Source organism: Mustela nivalis (genome assembly GCF_964662115.1).
Source record: "Mustela nivalis genome assembly, chromosome: 17".
Lineage (NCBI taxonomy): Eukaryota > Metazoa > Chordata > Mammalia > Carnivora > Mustelidae > Mustela > Mustela nivalis.
Genome location: NC_139036.1, coordinates 39,728,838 through 39,747,541, shown reverse-complemented (window position 1 = coordinate 39,747,541; position 18,704 = coordinate 39,728,838). Strand labels below are relative to the sequence as shown.

Sequence of the window (18,704 nt, the reverse complement as noted above, 5' to 3'; positions counted from 1 at the left end):
CCCCAACTGCAGGCATCCTAACCTATCTGAGGGCCCTCATCCAAACCTCAGAGGGCAAGAAACCCTTTACCCCCACCCTCAACAGTCCTCAACCCCCAACTCCTCCCAGCACCAGCACCAGGTAGGAGTCCTCCGGGGAACAAAGGCAACTGGGAGGAGAGGGAAAAAGTCAGTGGGCTTAGTGGGTGAGAACTCCCCTCCTCCCCCGCCCCCCAGTAAGTCCCTTTCTCTACCCCCCACCCCAGTCTAACAGCTAGAGAAAGTTCAAATTTGCCACTCCAATGAACGGATACTAAGACACTCGTTCATGTATCCCTGCCCCGGCCTGTTCACACTTCTGGTGGAAAACAGACCTGGGCCCAGCCCTTTTGCTAGGGATTTCTTTTTTCCTTCCTTCTTTTCTTTCCTTCTTTCTTTTTTTCTTTCAGAGTTTGTTCGTTTGAGAGAGAGAGTATGAGAATGGGGAATGGGAGACAGAGAACCAGGCTCTCTCCATGTGGGGCTTGATCCCAAGACTCTGGGATCACAACCAGAGCAGAAGGCAGACGCTTAACCGACTGAGCCACTCAGGCGCCCTCACTAGGGACTTCTGTGCGGGGTGGAAAGTGGGACCGCAGTTACACAGACTTGGGAGAGCGGGTGGATTGTCAGGTCTCAGACGATGAAAGAAAAACATGACAGAGGGGGTAGGCTTGCTTCATGTAGTCCCAGCAAACATGGCCAGGTGGAAGGTACGGGGGCCTGAGCGAGGCTCCAGGCCAGGGCAATCATTCCAATCATATCCATTTAGAAAGCTCGTCAGATGAGGTTGTGAGCCCTCATTCCCCTGAGAGGTCCAAGCAATAGAACTCCCCAGTCCCGGCGGTGCTCCCCAGTCCGGGCAGCCATGGCATTCCATGGATTCCGGCATGGGGCAGGAGGCCTAGAGATGGACCCTTGGCTCCTTCCACTTGTAGCTAGAGCCCCCCGCAAGTTCCACCGAGCCCCACACCCCCCATGGGGCTGTCTGAAGAGTCCAGAAGAGAAAATACTCTGGGAATTCTGCTTAGGGCTGAAATCCCCAGGATTTTCTATCTCTGCTGATGTGGCAAGGAACTGATGGGGGAGAGAAGAGGGTCTGGGGATCTTCCCTGCCTGCTCCTACCGAAGCCCCTGCTCCTCCCCAGTGTTAGCTGCCTCCCCTGCACACCTCTCCCCCCCAGGCTCAGAGATGAGGCTCTTTGCAGGGCCCATTGTTTTGCCCGTGTCCTGGATTATGGTTTAAGCCACCAGCTGCCCCAGTGACGAGAAGTGGCTGGGACAGGTCCCCACACGCCCCCCACCCCTCCTCCAGCACACATCCTGCCCTGAGCAGCCAGCGGCCTTGGGGTGCCCCTCTCTGGGCGCCTGGCTGTAACCCAGGGCAGGGGGCAGGCCTTCTCCTCTCAGGTCCCTTCTTGGCCCAAGCCCCACGGGCACCCCCTCCCTTGTCTCTGCCTCTCCCTTTCCTCTTTTCCTTCCTCCCAGTCTCCCTTCCCCCATCCCTTCCACCCTGAGAATGTCCATGTGGGAATCCCCCCGCCCCCTGCCGTCACAGCCACTATACCCCTGCCTGAAGAGCACACAACCCCCATCAACAGCTAGATCTGGCGGTGCCCCTGTGGGAAGTTCTTCCTTGGATTTAACCTCAATCCTTCACGTTATGATGCACACATTTCCTCTCCTCCCCTTTGACCTGGGACAACACGGGGTCTGGCTCTCGTCTTGACAGGGAGTGAGGGGGTAGACACAGGAACAGAGGAGTCAGCATTGGGAATAGAAAGGCAACTAGATGGGGAAGGGGTTCAGCTCACACACATCCCTACTTCTGTCTCTCTGGGGGAGGCACAGAGACAAGGGGACGTGGAGAGAGAGAGACTCGGGGGGACACGGGGACATCACTGGTTACCACTCTCCTGGTCCAGATAGAGACATCCAGAAATGCCAGCTGATGGTGGGAAGAGGGCAGATGGCCCCAGGGCCACAAGTGAGACAGAGGACACGTGGTAGGTTAGCAACACCAGGAACCAGAACCCAGGAGTCCTGCTCCTCCCCGCTAGTAGCATAAAGAGGTCATTGCGGGAGCACAGCCTTCATGCTGGGCACGATGCCCACTGTGACTCACGCCCTACCAGCCTGGTCGATCCCGGACAGCAGATACACTGTCCCCACCCCCTATCTCCATGCCTGTCAGTCCTCTCCCTGAGATCACTCATTACTCCTCTGCCCACTAGGAAGCCCTCCTGTACCCTGTGCCCACTCGCCCTAACAGGGAGATGGCCAAACAATGCCCTCCACTCCACTTACTAACACCCTTGCCTGCCTGACTCAGAATTCCTGCCCAGCAAACTCCTCAGGACTCTGTGCCCCAGCATCTCTTCCAACAACCCTGGTCCCTTCCATACTTTCACTGAGTGTAAACCCAGAGGCTTGAGCCACTGGAGGCTGCCCCCCAGACTGGGAGGTCCACATCCAGCAACCCCAGAGAAGTTCCCAGCCACAACCTGCCACCCTAGCCCACATCTCTCCAGCTCCTCACTCCCTCCCCACTCCGGGGCCTCCGTCCCAGAATGCAGGTCGCACTCAGCTCAAAGAGCCCAAGGAGCTGGTGGCCCGACTGCACCCCCCACCCACCCGGACGAGGCCCCAGTCCAGCTCTCCGCCCCCCTCGTCCGGCAGCCCCGTGGCGCTCACCCTGGCACTGCGCGGCCCCCGTGCGCGGAGATCGCTGTGGGTGAGGCAGGGCAGCCAGAGACAGCGCGGCTCCGGGGCGCTGCAGTCCACGCCGACGGCTCGCTCCCAGCGCCAGCCCCGGGCCCCCGCCCGCTCCACGCGCCACACGGCGCTGCCCACGAGCGCGGGGGCCGGCGGTGGCCCCAGGGCCCGGCCGCCGCCCCGGCCACACGGCGCCGCGGGCCGGGCTTCCGGAGCAGGGCGCGCAGCGCAGGGGACCCTGAAGGCTCCACGGCGCCCAGCCGGCGGCGTCCTCGGCCCCCCGGGTGGCAGGCGGGCCCCGGGGGTCCCCGCCCGCCCCCCGGAGCCGCGGGTCCGGGACCCAGGGGCCCCGAGGGGATGGACGGCCCGCGCGGACGGCGGCAGGACGGCTGCACAGCTCCGCGCCTCCCGCGCCTCCCCGGCCGCAGAAGGCGCCTGAGCCCGGACACGCCGGCGAGTCGCGCCCGGCAGACGCCTCCCCCTCCGGGGCGGCCCCTGTGCGCGGCCGCCCCGATGCCACACACTCACACACACCCACACACTCGCGGGAGGCACTACACAGCGCCCCCGCGCAGCCGCACACCCCGGCCACAGGCACACACGTACACACACACCCTCACCCTCCCGCACGACAGAAGCTCACACGGTGCCCAGGCCCACACCTACACAGAGTTGTACTCGAGAGGACACCCCTGCATCCAACTTCACGTGCCCAAGAAACACCTTCACTCGGGCACACATGTACAAGCACACCTACCCACCCTGTACAGACCCCCCCCCCACACACACACACCTATACAGCCGCTACTCTCCCATCCACACACATACTCACACTCACTCTCCCTCCATCTACAGACCCCACATAAACGCACTGTTCCCCTAACATATGTGTTGTGGGGGGACACCTTTCCATACATGCTTTGGACACCCTCCCACACAAATATGCCCCCCACACCCCCTACACACACATTTGCAAACATATCCACTGTGTTTCTAAAAGCACGCCAGACGCCTCCCCGCCCCCCCTACCCACCCACACACTAGCCACACACCCCAGGAGACCCCCAGGAAGGCAGCTAGATAACATGCACACATCGCCCAGAGACACACATTCCATGCATAGGTGCTGTACCCCACCGTTCACACACACACACACACTACCCAGCACTGAGAGCAGACCGACTCTCCTAACACCCCACACCAGACTTAGGATAGCCCCTAAAGCTGCGGGTGGGGTCCCCACCACTGCTGGTAGGGGATTGCGAGCAACCCTCTTCCCCAGGACCCCCTGCCCATTAGTTCCACCCAGAGGGGCCACGGCCAGGCTGACAATGGGCGCCGAGCTCGCCAAACCCCCACCCCAGCTTGTGAGTCAGACAGGAAGCCCATGTTGATGGCAGACCCTGCTTGCCTCCCCTTCCTGGCTCTCTCTCCCCAGGCCCCTTCCCGGGTGGGGCCAGCAGAGGCCTTGGCTAGTAGGTGCATATTCGCCACCATGGCTGCCTTATTGGATGGTTCCCAGGGTGCTTTTTACCATAGCCACTCACTGTGGCCCAGGCCCCGGGCTATGGCCCCATATTCCGGGAAAGCGATGGAGGCCCAAGAGCGCTTAGCTTGTTATGGCAAGCGAGGAACTCCAAGCCCAGGGCCCCTCACTCCAACTTTGGATCTTACACCTAAATTCTAGCCGGCAGCCAGGGAAGGGCAGTGGTGGTAGGGGAGCACCTCCAGCCCAACCCTGCTCCCTTATCTAGGAGTTCTGGGAGGAAGAGCCATAGGGCTGGGCCCTTGAGTGGCAACCACCAAAGGGAGGGCCCTGCAGAAGGGGTACCTCCCCCTGCCCGTCCCCACCCCAACACCTGTGTCCTCTGCTGGACAGCCACGGTGGTGGATCACGGATCACGGTGGTTGGGGTGGGAGGCGGTAGGGGAGGGAGATGGAGGGGCAGGAGAGGAATGTGGCCAGCCCCAGACCTAGGGAGGCAAGCTAGAGGACTACTGGGCTGGGCAGGAGCGAGGGAGGGAGGAGGAAGGGAGGAGGAAGGGTGAGGGTGAGGCAGGCGAGTGGGGGCCAGGGAGCGGGTTTTGTTCTCCTGTTTCCTGTTTGCCGCTTGCTGGGCCCCCTGTGCAGGAGCTGGACCCCCACCCCCACCCTGGCGGAAGCCGGACGGGAAGAGCAAGGCTGCCACGGGCGCTGAGTCAGGAGAGCTTAGGGGCAGAGTGGGAAAGAACCGCAGTCAGGGGGAGCATTGACCTGGCATCTCCATTAGCAGCCTCCCTCCCCCCCCCCATCACTGGAAAACCAAGGATACTGGGTCAGGGTCACTCCTGCCCTTGTCAGTCCTGTGCCTCCCTGTCTGCTCCCCCACCAAGGTCAGGCCTTCAGAGACCAGCTGGGAGCCCCTCCACACGCCGTCCTTAGCCCTGTCACACACTGTGGCCCCAACAGAGGGCAAGAGCCTCAGGGATGTCCTCGTTCAGAGTCCGGCCTGCTCTCCCAGTAAGCAGCCAGTAGGTCCTTCCAGCTGCCTGACTTCCTCTCTTCTTGCCGCAAGCCCAGTCTCTGATTCTGAGGAAATGGGGTTACTCTCCCCCCTCATGCCCCACGGAGCCTCTCATGGCCAACAGGTGCTGCTGTGGGTCTATCAGGAATCCACTTCCCTCGAAACTGCTGAGGTTTCTGAGGGCTACAGGGAGGGGCGAGGCAGAGAAGCAGGACGGGGTTCCTGTGTTCAGAGACCTAGGAGATGATAAACCATATATGATGTCCACTTCCTGCCCTCTAACCTGGCTGGGCAGCAAGGGGGTCCCCATCTCTTCCAACCCAAACGTGCCCTTTCCCCACCCTGCCCCCTCTGCCCAGCTGCCTCCGCAGGGGTGTCATGAAGGGAGAGCACACAGTAGGGCCTGGAAGGTTGTACAGAGTTTGAATAGATGATTCTACAGGTCTGGGGAGCCTCTCAGCCCCCTCCCCCATTTCCTCTGGGAAAGGAATGTGGGGTGGGTCCCAGAGGGGGGGGGGGATGGGGCCCAGGGCTGGGAAATACCAGGCGGTGCTGAGATTCTATTCCAAGCCTTCCTGCCTGGTGTGAGTCCTCCTCCCCTGCACCCTCCCCAGCTTCCTCCCCCCAAATCAGGAATTACCCCGCTGAGCAGTCCCTCCCATCATCCTCTAGTTTGACCAGCTTGCAAAATCCATTCAACTTCATCTTGCTGAGGGTCCCTGGGATAGAGCTGGGGGGGGGGGCTGCGCCTCCAAGGGGAGGGCGTCCAGTCTTCTCTCCAAAATGAGATCATCGTTCTTTACTGTTTGAAGGCACTTTCACTGGATTTCATGCAGCCTTTACCCTAAGTTGGCTATTCAGGGATTGTGTTCCACCATTCATCAGATGCAGAAACTGAGGCTCAAAGAGGGCAAGTGCCTGACTCAAGATGTCACTTTTACTAAGCTGAACCCCAATCCCAGACTAACTCAGATCTCTTTCTATTCCCCCTCTTGTTTATCCATTCAACAACCATGTCTTGAGTGCCTGCTGTGGGCCAGGAGCCTGGCCAAGGGCTGGGACACCTTGGAGAATAAGTACACACCTTGATCTCAGGGTGCTCATAGTTCTACTAGCATCCCAGCCCCTGAAACCTTTAGGAGCCCCCAAGTTCCAATCCAAGCCCGAGCCCGTTGTCATCATCCCCACCAAGGGAGACCCCCACATACCAAGGGAGTCCCTGTGTCAGAGCTGCATTTCTCTATGATGGGGCGGTTTGCTTGAGGGCAAGGTCAGGGGCCTTCCGGGTTAGACCATCAAGAAGAGGGTGGCCTGGGCTACAGAAGAAGACTGTAGGGCCAGCCTGACAAGCAGGAACTGGGAAAGAGGAGAGCATTCTGGGGCCCAAGGGTCAAGGCATGTAAGAAGAGGAGAAACAGGGGCGCCTGCATGGCTCAGTTGGTTAGGTGTCTGACTCTTGATCTCAGCTCGGGTCTTGATCTCAAGGTCGTAGGTTGTAGATTTGTTAGGCTTCACATTGGGTGTTTAAAAAAAAAAAAAAAAAGAAAAGAGAGAGAAGCATAGCACTAAAGGCCTGTGGTTCAGGAAGTGAGAGAGAGGGCTCAGGGTCACTTTGCCTACTTTTCTTTCTCTTTTTCTTTCTTGCCTAATTAGTGCCTCCTCTCAGATGTAGATCCCCAAAACATGACAAGCAGTGCCCCTACCTGGAGAGAATCTCCCCCATTTATGACTCTCTGACAGGTCCCATATATTCACCTCTATAACCACTGCACGATCTCATACACAGAGCAAATCCACCGCCAGTCCCCGTCCATCCCAGGCATGCCGGCAATGTGATACCCAAGGCATGCCAGCCCAGCCCACGCCTGGGCCTCTGACCCCTGCCCCAGTCTCCCTGCTCAAGAGTGGCCTCCCCCCCCCTCCCCGTCCTCCTCCACCCCTTTGCCCCATTCAGAGGCCTGGTTCCCAGCACTGCTTGTAAGCAGTCCTGGCATGCCTTAACAGGCCAAGCTGATGAGCCGGCCCAGCAAGCCTGCGTCTTCAGCAAGCTCGGTGTGCCATAACCCTGCGTCACTGGGGGCCTGGGGACCTCCCTCAGTCCAGCCTAGGGAGCAGAGGGTGGTCCAAAGGGTCTCTCCAGACCTCATGCTCTCCCCATCCAGAGCCAGGCTTGCCCTGAGTTGGGGTATTTGCTATACGCTCCTCTCCTACCCTCAAACTGGGCCAGAGCCGAGGAAGGCTGAAGGAGGAAAGGGAGAAGGAAGCACTTGCCCTCCCAGGAGTCCCACTGCCATCTCAAGGAGAGATGGACACGACCTCAGCAACCAGAATCCCCAGTTATTCCAGAGGCTCACGGGCCAGCATACGGGCTCTGGAGACTTCTGGAGTCCTTGACCTCCAGGTCTGAGTTGGATCTCTACCGCTCCCTGGCTATGAGACCTTGGGCAAGTTATTTCACTTCTTTGAGCCTCTGATCCTCACCCGTAAAATGGGAATGACACTCCTTGCCAACCTCATAGGTTGTTGGGAAAACAAAGTAATTTAAAGAAAGTCCTTAGCACAGGTCCTAAGCACATAGTAGGGGTTCAAGAAATGCAAGCTGGTTTGGGCTGGTTTTTTTTTTTCTTTATTGAGGTATAATTGAGACACATATTAGTTTCAGGGGTGCAAACTAATGATTCACTATTTGTATATATTGCGAAATGATCACCACATTAAGTCTACTTAACACCTATCACCGCACATAGTAATAAAAGTTTCTTTCTTGTGATAAGAACTTTTAAGATCTTGGGGTGCCTGGGTGAATCAGTTGGTTAAGAACTTTTAAGATCCGGGCGCCTGGGTGGCTCAGTGGGTTAAGCCGCTGCCTTCGGCTCAGGTCATGATCTCAGGGTCCTGGGATCGAGTCCCGCATCGGGCGCTCTGCTCGGCGGGGAGCCTGCTTTCCTCTCTCTCTCTCTCTCTAACTGCCTCTCCATCTACTTGTGATTTCTCTCTGTCAAATACATAAATAAAATCTTTAAAAAAAAAAAAAAAAGAACTTTTAAGATCTTACTCTCTTAGCAACTTTCAAATATGCAATTCCGCATTATTAACTAGAATCATCATGCCCTATATTATATCCCTGTGACTTATTTATTTTATAACTGGAAGTTTGTACTTTTTTAAAATAACAATTTATTTATTAAGATTTTTATTTATTTGACAGACAGAGATCACAAGTAGACAGAGAGGCAGGCAGAGAGAGAGAGGAGGAAGCAGGCTCCCTGCTGAGCAGAGAGCCCGATGTGGGGCTCGATCCCAAGGACCCTGGGATCATGACCTGAGCCGAAGGCAGACACTTAACTGACTGAGCCACCCTGGCACTCCAAATTTGTACCTTTGGACACCCTTCACCCATTTTGCCCACCCCAAGCCCCTGCCTCTAGTAACCAACATCTGTTCTCTGTATCTTTGAGCTCAGTTTTTGTTGTTGTTTTTGTTTTTAGACTCCACATATAAGTGAGACCAGACAATATGTGTCTCTCTCTGTTTAACTTGCTTCACTTAGCATAATGCCCTCCAAGGCAATGCAAACTGTTTTGATTGTCTTTTGGATATTCACACTCTCTCCCATCCAGCCACACTCACAGTCAGACAGGCCGACAACCCAACCAAGTGTACGCAAGGGCCCAGCAACATGGGCAGACACTCAGGGAGGTCTGCACAGACCCGGGTGAACCCCTTCACCTGGGCGTCATCTCCCCCTCCCACTGCCAGCCGCTTACAGGCTCCCACATGCCCCAGCGCCCCCCAGGCAGGGAGGCATCAGCAGAAGGCCCCAATGCCATAGCAGAACTTTGGCCCTTTGAGAGTGGGGAAGGAGGCAACGTGAGACCCCGGCAGGCAAGGGACACAGCCAAGGTGCCAGGCTGGCAGGGCCTCCACCCAGCAGGAGAGCCAGTCCCCTCCTCAGGGACAGCAGAGAGAGGGGAGACTAAAGAGCATCTTTCCTTCTGGTGGGAAATGAGCACTTGCAGAAAAGGGTGAGTCTGGAACCAGCCACAAAGTAAACAGGAGGGCCATTGCCCGGGCAACCACAGGCTGGAGTGGGACAGGGCCCACCGCAAGCCCTCTCCACCCCCTGATTTATTCCACTCAGCGGCCCTTGACTGTCTCAGTGCTCACCCTCCATGTATCCATTCTGGTGTCTGGGCCCACGTGGGACTCCCCAGAGGGAAGAAGCTATGCCTCCTCCATCAGACTGGGAGCTCCCTGAGAACAGACAGGGTTTCATTGTTATGTTTTGTGTTTTCATCCCATATCTGTCCAGGGTCTCCCAGAGGTCACAGCCTGGGTCTTTCCCCTCAGATTGGAGGCTGCTCAAGGGTATGTCCCATGTCTCTCTTATTAGCCTGAGAGCTTCCTAAGGACAACTTTTCAGAAGTGGATTTGTACTACTAGAATGCTTCGTACACCGCAGGCTCTCAAAAATGAGTTGTTCCTGGGGAGGATGTGGAGAAATTGGAACCTGCATATGCTTTGCTGGTGGAATGCAAAATGGTGCCATTGCTGTGGAAAAACAGTATGGCTTGGTCCTCCTAAAATTACACAGAATTACCATAGACGTAGCAATTCTGGCTATGTCTCCTAAAGGAGTGGCAACGGGGACTCAAAGCAGTATGCGTACACCCACATCCGTGGCGGCAAGATTTGCAACAGCCAAAAGGTGGAAACAATCCAAACACCCACTGGTGCGTGAACGGGTAAACAGGACGCGGTAAATCCATACGAGACAATTTATTTGGTCTTAAAAAGGAAGGAAATCACAACATGGATGAACCTGGAAGACGTTACGCTTAGTGAAATAAGGTGGGAACAGAAGAACAGACGTTACATGATTCTGCTTAGACGAGCTACCTGGATGCCAGGAGGCAGAAGACAGAACGGTGGCTGCCAAAGGAAAGGGGGAAGTCAGGGACTGTTTAATGGGCACAGAGCTTCGGTTTCGGAAGATGGCAAAGTCCGAGAGATGGACGGCAGTGAGGGGGAGGGTTGTGCAACAGGAATGTGCTTCATGCCCCTGAACTGTCCACTGGAAATGGTCAATTGCATAGTACATGTGTTTTGCCACAGAAAGGATGAAGTCCTATTGAAACTCCCATCTGAAGGATGTTGTTGAAAGAAGGTGGGACAAATGAACAGGTCTCCTCCGGGGGCCTAAGAGCAGGCCCTGCCCACAGAGTTTGCCCAGGATAGCTAGACAACCTCCTGTCTGGACGACCTTGCCCTCCCATCCCTCTCCGTTATGCCTTCTCCGAGTCCCTATTGTCACCTTTGGGGCCCTAGTAGCCTGAATAGGAGCTCTCAGGGTGCCAGGGGAGTCTGACCCTTGCACCCAGTAAGTCCTTGGCATGGATGGACCCATGGATACTCCAACTCTCGGGATGTCACATCATCCTAAGGCGTCACAACCTTGGAAGAGTTTCCCTAGCAAAAGCCACCGGACTGTGGGGTTCCCGCCCCTTGAGGCCTCCCCACCTCAGCACACACGTCTGTTCCCAACTTACACAGCACCTGTAACACACACACACACACACACACACACACACAAACACGTGTGCGCAAGGGCATAATGCCGAGGCAAGTCCCTATTCTCAAATGCTTTCTCATGCAAACACTCCAAGAAAAACATCCCTACCCACTGAAGGGAGCGCAGTCTTGTCCGAGATGCAGGCGGGTCCCATGTGCAGCAGAGCCCCCTGCTGGCCCAGGTCCGGCATGCTTATCTTCCTTCACAGCTCCGAGTGGGCGGGGTGCCTTCATCCCTCCACCCACCCCTCCCCACTGCCTTCTCCAAGCCCCTCAGCCCGCTACCACGCCCCAGGATCACCCCTCCCCATCTCGTACAGAAGAGCAGGGTTCCCTGCAGAAGGACGGAGTGACCGCGAGACCTTAAGGAGGGTTTTCTTTGGTCAAGGGGTACTGGAGAGAGGCCAGAGCCCCTTTGCAGACTAGGTCATATTCAGGGCAGGCAGTCATTCCTGAAGGCAGAAGAATACTTGCAAAGACTCTGCTCCAAAATGCTATCCGTTCTGCTCCTCCACACTGGACCACACTGGAGGAGAGCTCTGAGACTGACTCTCCCTGTGGCCCCACACAATCCTCTCCGGAAGCTCTTCCCGTTGTCTGAGCACCTGGGCAGAGACAACAGGTGCACCCACTGGTTTCTTTCAGGGGAGAGCTCGTCCTACTCAAGCTGAGACCACATCCCCTCCCAGGGCAGGTCTCGGCAAATTCCGAAAGTCTCCCCCAGGGTACTTGGGGCTCCCTGGCAGGGAGAGGCTCTCAGCCCCACCCCTGAAACCACCCACCCCCTCACCCCAGGCCCTGCCTAACCCGTCCAGGTCATCCCTTCACCCAGCCTTTGAGCTGAACCTCTCCCTAATCCAGCCCAGGCTGCCTCAGAGGCAGCTGGAAGGGTACAGGGGATGGTAGCTCTGCAGGGACAAACCACCTTGCTTGGCTCCTGTCTGCGAGGCAGCCATGATGGTTTTGGGGTTGGACTCTGCAGTCAGAAGACAGATGGCATCGCTTTGGTCCCCCAACCCCAGATCCTACCCGTCCGCTGCTTGCCTGGCCCTGAATCTGGGACATGGCAAATGTCACAGCAGTAATTAAGATCGAGCCCTTACTATATGCCAGGCACTCTATGCATGCCTTCCCTCATTGAACAACAGAGCAGCCTCTTGGGACAAGTGTGACACACACCAACTTGCCACCCCAGCCCCTCAGAGCCCCCGTCCTATCTGGTACTAGGTAGGGAATGATTGGAGCCAGGGCACTGAGCGATTGGAGACATGGGGTTAGTGAGAGAGAGATCACTATCCCAGCATGAAGGCTGCTATGGAGAGTACATCACACTTGCCACTGGTACTGGTCCTAGCCCTTTTCTGCCTCTAGGTCCCTCAGGCTTTCTTACTTCTTCAGGGATACCGGCCTGACAAAGTTACTGGGAAAGCATTCTGGGAATCAACAAATTGGAGGTTTTACAGCCTAGAAAGCCCCACATCCCACCCATCAGAGGACCCTGCTTCCCAAATGATTCCTTCAGCAGTTAACCATGTTCACCACTCTCTTCCAAGCTGCCACCATTCCTCTGGTCCAGACTCATTGTTTTAAAGTTGTGACCACCAGGCCCTGTGGGACGGGCCTCCAGGTTGCATGTACACTACACCCCCGCCCCCATATTCTGCTACCCTGGTCTACTTCCAATGCCTTTAGGTTCCAGCCTCAGGCCCTTTGCACATGCTCTTTCTGGAATGCTGTTCTCTCTTGCCCAGCTCCCTCCCTGCCTCACCAAACCACACCCTAATTAATTCCTATCCACCCTGTAGTTCTCAGCAAAAAAGTCATTTCCCCAGAGACACCTCCCCTGGACCCCAGACTGGGTCAGATTCCTGTATCACTCTTGAGTTAGTGTGTATATATTTATGACTGTGTGTGGCAATGTTTCTGAATGCGAAGGAATAAATGAGCCCCTCTTTAGAGAGAGTCCACATTGGCCAGAACACTGTCTCCAGGGGGAAACTATGTAGGGCAGAGGCTGCTTCAGATCTTTGGCCATCTTTTTGTACCCCACACCTTCCTCAGTGGGAATGGGATCCTGAAAGTGGGGGTACTAGAATAAGGGAGTAAGAGGTGGGGAAAAGAGGGAAGCTGCTCCAATCCTCTTTCGGTGTCCTCTGTCCCCCAAGCCCAGCTGGCCAGGCCCTTGTCCACCCAGGCAGGGCTGACCCTCCACATCCACAGATCCCTCTCCCCCACCCCTATCTTCTCTTAACCCAAGATCCCTTCTCCAGATCTCAGCTTAACTGTTTCTGAAAAACTTCCCCCAACCACAAGCTCAAGAACTTGCCAGGGTCCCGCGGGGTGGCAGCTCTGACTCAAGCCCAGGTCCGTCTGCGGGCAGAGCCCAGGCTCTTAGCCACCTCATTACACGCCTCATTACTACCAGTTTCTCCCTGGAGGCCAGGTCGAAAGACACGCCCACTCTCTGGGCCTCAGTTTCCTCCTGTGGGCTGGGCCACCTCTAGATTTCTGAAGACTGGCAGAGAGGTCGAAGGGGCAGGAGCGGGGGAAGAGGCCGGGAAAGGAGGGGGTGAGAAGGTAAGGACAGGGGAGCAGGGAGGGAGGAGCGCGGAGAGGCGGCAGCCTCAGGCCAGCCAGACGTAAGAAACGCCAAGTATGCGAACTACGCCAGCCGGAGCTATGAATAGTGCGGCCAGGCTGGCAGCCCAGGTCGGCCCAGCCCGCCCCGCAGCCCCCAGCCCCAGCCCCAGTCCGCCCACGCCAGCCCTGCATCAGGGGCCAGAAACACTGCGGGGGCCTGGGAGGCGCGCAGGGGAGTCGAAGCCCAGCTGCCGGGACGAAGGGGCGTGGTCATGCAAATAGCAATGCAAACAGAGCGCAGCACGCTTATCCGATTGGCTGGTCTCGGCAGGTCTGGGAACCAGCGCCGAAGCCCGGCCCCGGCTCACAACTGCTCCCACTCCGGCGGCTGGAGGTCTTTAGGGTCACCCCATGGCTGATATCCCACTGATGCCCTGACCCCAGTGGAGGCCTCTCACCTTCTTCCGTCAAGGCCCCGTAAGGCTCTGACGCCGTAAGACACCGGCCCTCCCACCCCAGCGCCAGGCCAGTTCCGCCCCGTTGGAGCTCACCTGTCTGACAGATGGCTGGCACTTGGGAAATTACGAGGCCCTCAGGCCTGCCTCGGGACTCCCTCTGCTCATCAATAAGGGAGCACACTGGCCTCGGGGTAGGAGACTAGGTCCCTGGCCTAGCCCTGCCCCTTCTGTGTCCCCAAAGGAGTCAGCCAACCTCAGAGCTCAGCCCCCAGTCCCATTCTGGGACTACTGAGTAGGTGTCACCGAGGGTGAGGAGTCAAAGAGAACTCAGATCAGCTCCCAGCTCTGTGACCCCAGTCAAGTGGTTTCCCTCTCCAAGCCTCTGCCGTCTCAGTTGTCAATGGGGCCCCTGAGAGGACTTGTTGAGTGCTTGACACATCTGAATTGCTGAACAAATCTGAGCTCAGTAGTCCACAAAGGATTGTTTCAAATTAATGAAACAATCCTGATTTTATGAAGAGACAGGCATGCAACAAAAAGGTTATAAAGCATAGTGTCTAAACCTTCCTAAACAGGGGCACCTGGGTGGCTCAGGCGGTTGGGTGTCTGTCTGCCTTCTGCTCGGATTGTGGTCTCAGGGTCCTGGGATCGAGCCCTCTATGGGCTCTCTGCTCAGCAGGGAATTGGTATCTCCCTCTCACTCCCCCTCTGTGCTCTCTCTCTCTCAAATAAATAAATAAAATCTTTAAAAATAAATAAATAAGCATTCCTAAATAGGATTCAGAGGAATCTGGGTTGGATTTTTTTAAATATTTTTAAAAATTTATTTATTTGACAGAGATCACAAGTAGGCAGAGAGGCAGGCAGAGTGGAAGTGGGGGGAAGCAGGCTCTCCGCTGAGCAGAGAACCTGATGTGGGGCTGGATCCCAGGACACTGAGATCATGACCTGAGCCGAAGGCAGTGGCTCAACCCACTGAGCCGCCCAGGAGCCCCAGGAATCTGGGTTGGAACCCCCAACTTGTCCACCTCTTAGCTGTGTGTCCTTGGACTAGTTACTAACCTGAGATTTCTACAGTTATAAAACAGAAATAATCTATTCCTATGGGGTTGTGCAAAATTAGAGAGATAGTGTATGCAAAATGCTTGGCACAGCAGTGTCTGGCACCAAAATGCTCGATAAATGTTACTTGTGGGACCCCTGGGTGGCTCAGTAGGTTAAGTATCTGCCTTCAGCTCAGGTCATAATCCTGGCATCATGGGATGGAGCCCTGAGTTGGGCTCCCTGCTCAGTGAGGAGTCTGCTTCTCCCTCTCCCTCCTCCTGGTCATGCTCTCTCTCTCTAATAAACAAATAAAATCTTTTAAAAAATAAATGTTAGTTGTCACCAATATTCCTATTATTATGTTGTTGTTCTCACAATGCATACTAAGTGCTACGGGAATGTTTGCTCATCAGTCAGCACATCCAATCAGCAAGTCCTGGTCTAGAAGCTGCAGATAAAGCAGGGAGCAACACCCTCATGAGGCTTAAGATCCACTGCCCAGAGGAGGAAGTTCCCATATATTTGAGGAAATGGGGTTAGGGTTGGGGGCTTACAAAGGAGAATATCTGAACTGGGCATTGAGGGATGAATAGGAGTTTAAAAAACAGAGACGGCAGGGAAGGGTTTATCAGACAAGGGGAAGAGATGGTATGTCAAGTTTCTAGAAAGGGGAAGAGGGTGATAAGTCCTACTCCTACCCTGTCCTCTCCCCCTACCTTCAGTTTCAGCCCTCATCATCTCTCACTTGGTCTGCTGCCTCCACTGCCTGACACCCTTCCACGACTCCAAAGTATTTATGGCAGCAAGTCAAGCTCCTTCGTATGGCATGAGGGGTCTGCCATGATGGTGGCAGGGAGGGGTAGGATTTGCCATTCCTTGGCCTTGACAATCTCAACTCTACTCTCGATCTTGCACTCATTGATGCCAAAAGAGGCCAGGCTATTTCACACCTTGCCTTTACTCATGCTGGATCTTTCTGTCTGGAATGCCACTCTCTCTCCTCCACAACCCGCACCCCCCAAGACATCCTATCAAGCCTTGGCAAGCCTCAGTGGAGCCTTCTTCCCTCAGAGCTGGAGCATCTTTAGAAGAGGCAGCGGGGTTTGCCCATATCTATCAACACCTCCTTGGATTTCAAGGCTCAGGAGGGGGCCAGGGGAAGGGTCTACCTTCCCAGAGTGGGATGGGTATCCTCCAGGCTTTTACTTGTGGAGGAATGTAGCAGAGATCTCAAGCCGCAAGCCGGGTTTAGGATTCACAAAGACGTAGATTTAAATGCAGATGCTAGGTGACCTTTGGTGAAGTTGTCTACCCCTCTCGGAGTCTCAGCTCTAGGCTCTGTAAATATACAACCTCCACACGATGGCCCTTGAAAACGATCAAAAGGAATTTCCTAACAAAATCTTCCACCTAACGATCGGTTTGGAAACAGGAGATGAGAGAAAGGCGATTAATCTTATCGCCAACTGGTTTTTTACAAACCCCTGTGGGAATTCTACCCTCCAACACTCTTTGCACCATGAAACCCTTCTTCCTAGCTTTATGACCACATTCACACTCAGATGATGTCGCAGTGAAGCCATTCCCTTGTGCCTGCTTCTGTCTGACTCCCCAGTTAGGCTAGGCCACGTTTATGTTAATAATTTGGGCGAGGGGCAGCAAAGAATGTTCTGGACTTGCAGACAGTATAGAAACAAACATAACGTGGTTATGAGATCTTCGTGAAACTTTTGGGTGGCAGGAAAAGCAGACAATGAACCAATGAAGGGCAGGGGCTGTGTCATATACTCATCTGGATCCCAAGACCCACAGAGAGAGCTGTGAACGCTGACCCTACATAGGAAATAGCCACCAGATGAAAGAAGATCAGTTTGCATTAAGATCTGGCCGCTGCCTGATTTTCCAATTCCTGGAGTCAGGTCCTTCTCCTGCCCCCACCCCCATGACATTAGGGAGCGCAGAGACACTCTATGTATAGGCCAAGCCTGGGAATATCTTCACTGTCCCAGGCCACACCCAGTCTCGAAGCTAACCCTTCAGCCAGCACGGTGGGGACCTAAGCATCTGGGAGGAAAAGGTCCCAGTGGGGAAGAAAGGGGGGCTATTTTTTCTTCCCCACAGCAGTCTCAGCCTTGCTGCTTGGCCCCCATTTCCTGCCTCCCACTTCCCTCTTGCAGACACCCCTCCACCTCCTGGGCTCTAGGTTCAATCCAGCTGTCCCCTCACTCCTACCAGAAACTTCAGGCCAGAGGGAGGGCATGGTGCCAAGGATTCATTAGAGTTAATGAAGGCTCAGCTCTGCAGATGCCAGTGCAAGATACAGGAGAGTACCAGAACCGCCCACAGCCCCCCATCAGGGCCTGGGGTGCTCAGCTCCCTCCTCCCCCTCTCTTGGGGAGGAACCAGGGGCCACACCCTCAGAAGAGGAAAGGGAGATTTAGAAGAATCTTCTCGAGTATAGAGAGTGCCATGATGCCCAGAGGTCAGGGCGTGGGGCCATGAACAAGAAAAGAGCCTCAGGGTGGGGTAGGGCTCTCACCTTGGGCTGTCTTGTGCCACTGTCCACTGCTCAGCCCCCAAAATTTCACCAACAGCCTCCTTTCATGGAATCATAGCAGAGTCGAGCTGAAGAGACTCTGGGAACTTCTCCACTACCCTGGGATCACATACAACTCAGCTGCCTGAGCCCTGTCCCCACCTGGCTTTCATCCTCCATCTTCCTCCAACTTCAGACTGTCCCTCCCCCTCTGCCTCCTCACTTTGGCCTTGGCCTTTCTCTAAGCCTCAGCTCTGCCATGAGTCAAATGTGGAGGCGGGGGCCAGGTGGCCAGGTTGGAGGGGGAGGGGGGCCTTTAAGATCCCTCCAGTTGAAATTTTCCAAGATGCCCCCTCTCTGGCTGGCTTCGCTCTCCCTCCCTCCCTTTCTCTTAGAGAACAATACAGAGTTTCCTCCACATTGAGAATGAAGGAAACTGTGGTAGAAGGTGGGGGTCTCCACTCCAGCCCTTCGAGGGGTTCTCAGGAGCAGGAAAATCTCCAATAGGCCAGACTGCCCCTGTCCCTCCTCCCAGGGGCTCTAAGTCCCGTGCTGGCAACAGATTCTTTCCAAGGGGTGTTCTCATGCTCCCTGAGGAAGTTAAAAAGGAAGACACAGCTGTGGACTTAGGAGCCCAGAATCAGACAGTAATCAATCTGGGGACTGATAGAAACCAGGCACAAGGCCAAGGTGAACTCTGTCCTTCCCTATATTAACCCACACTCGGGGGCCAAGACCCCTGGAGTGCTGTCCTCCTACATGGCTCCCACATGCCCCCGCCCCGCCGCAGCCTGGCCACATTTCTCCAGCCCACACCCCTCCTACCAGCCTGCCTTCGCAAAGAGGCTGGCACTGGGTCTTTCCGTGCTTGGCTTGCCGGTCTTGGTCATCCCTAAGCCCCGCCCTGAGTGGTCTCCCCTCCCAGGGATTCAGGCTGAGCTTTGAAAGGGTCACTTCAAAGAGGACCTGCCTGCTGAGGGCCCAGCCAGACCCAGGGACGGCTCCTCCTCGGCCAGATTCCCGGAGGCTGGGCACAAAAGCCCCACTGTTCCCTCGACCCCCAGACGCCCCCAAAGGCACTGGACATAAGAAGTCTTTCTTTCCCCAGTTCCGCTCTTTACAAGCCACAGCTCTTTGCCACTGGGAGCAGGCCTGGCCCCTCAAGAAGAGGCTGAGGCGTGGGAGGACAGGGAGCCAGCAGGTCCCCCTCTGCCACCACCATACCCCATTGGGTAGCCAGGAGCTTTGGAGCTAACTTCAGGACTGGTAGCCTAGGGGC

The 18,704-nt window shown here is 55.8% G+C and overlaps 1 protein-coding gene across 6 annotated transcripts in view; it reads right to left on the bottom strand.

The window, feature by feature from the left end:
• The window catches only part of ARHGAP23 (Rho GTPase activating protein 23), a 78,330-nt gene that overhangs the window by 46,230 nt on the left and 13,396 nt on the right, over positions 1-18,704 (bottom strand). Inside the window, exon 1 of one of the 6 annotated variants that reach the window (XM_082704728.1) lies at positions 2,713-3,172. The exons of the other annotated variants lie outside the window; for them this stretch is intronic. The gene's annotated coding sequence lies outside the window, so the exon portion shown is untranslated. Of the gene's footprint in view, positions 1-2,712; positions 3,173-18,704 lie in introns of those variants that run through there. 6 annotated transcript variants of the gene reach the window in all.